This window comes from Trichechus manatus, unplaced genomic scaffold (assembly GCF_000243295.1).
Source record: "Trichechus manatus latirostris isolate Lorelei unplaced genomic scaffold, TriManLat1.0 scaffold00046, whole genome shotgun sequence".
In the NCBI taxonomy this organism is placed as follows: Eukaryota; Metazoa; Chordata; class Mammalia; order Sirenia; family Trichechidae; genus Trichechus; species Trichechus manatus.
The window spans coordinates 9,297,386-9,298,424 of NW_004443982.1; the positions used below are offsets into that span (position 1 = coordinate 9,297,386).

A 1,039-nucleotide genomic window follows, 5' to 3' on the forward strand; every position below is an offset into this window, starting at 1 on the left:
TTTATAGAGCACTTCCTAGACATTATACTCATAGTGTAAAACAGACAGTCTCTTTTGTTGCATCAGTGAGAAAATATATCATGAAAACTGAGCAGCAGGGGAAAGGAAGACACAACACTTAGGAGACACTGAGTTTCTGTTAAGGGTGATGGGTAAATTTGGGAACAATTTATGGTGATAGTTGAACAATGTGATGAACATATTTAATGTCACTAAACTGTACATGTGATGGTTAATGTTATGTGTCAACTTGTCTAGGGTATGATTCTCAGAGATTTTGTAGACACTGTGTAACCATCTTCCATTTTGTGATCTGATGTGAGCAGCCAATCAGTTGAAAGGGGAGTTTCTTTGTATGGAGTTTGCCTCCAGTATATAAATGAATGTTCTGGCAAATATCGCTGTCTTTCTTGACTCTGCACTCTTCTCGTTACCTGACCTCTAGTTCTTGGAACGTAAGCCTGCAGAAGTCTCTGGCCTGCTGCCTGACCTGCAGATTTTGAAGTCGCCAACCACAGCAACACTGTGAGCCAGCATAGGCCTCCAGCCTGCCACGTGACCTGCAAATTTTGGGATCATCAGGCCCTGCAACCACGTGAGCCAGTAGAGGTCTACAGCCTGTTGCCTGACCCATGGATTTGGGCCTTGCCAGTACCTACAACTGAGTGAGCCATTTCCTCACAGTTGTGTGAGCCATTTCCTTGATGTAAATTTCTCTCTATATATATTTATATATGTTTCACTGGTTTTGCTCCCCTAGAGAACCCAAACTAAGATGTCTGGTACTAGATGAACCACTAGATGAGTGGTTCTAGAGGTACAGAATCTTAAGGATAAGTTTTGTGAATTGGTTCTCAAGTCTGGCTAGACTTAAAGGCACTAATGACTATTTCTAGTAGTAAAGACGGCACTGTTAATCCATAGCTTGATGTGGCAATAGAAATACACAAAATATGACCACTATTGGATCAAATATTTGAGGGAGACAAGGCTCTGGGTGATTGTGTATTTGATACCTTTCAACATTTTTGTCAAACTA

At 41.2% G+C, this 1,039-nt stretch overlaps 1 protein-coding gene across 1 annotated transcript in view; it reads left to right on the forward strand.

Annotated features, from left to right (window-relative positions):
• The window catches only part of FUNDC1 (FUN14 domain containing 1), a 28,795-nt gene extending 28,323 nt beyond the window's left edge, over window positions 1–472 (forward strand). Inside the window, exon 7 of the transcript XR_002824207.1 lies at window positions 446–472. The gene's annotated coding sequence lies outside the window, so the exon portion shown is untranslated. The remainder of the gene's footprint in view (window positions 1–445) is intronic.
• The last annotated feature ends 567 nt before the right edge of the window (window positions 473–1,039 follow it).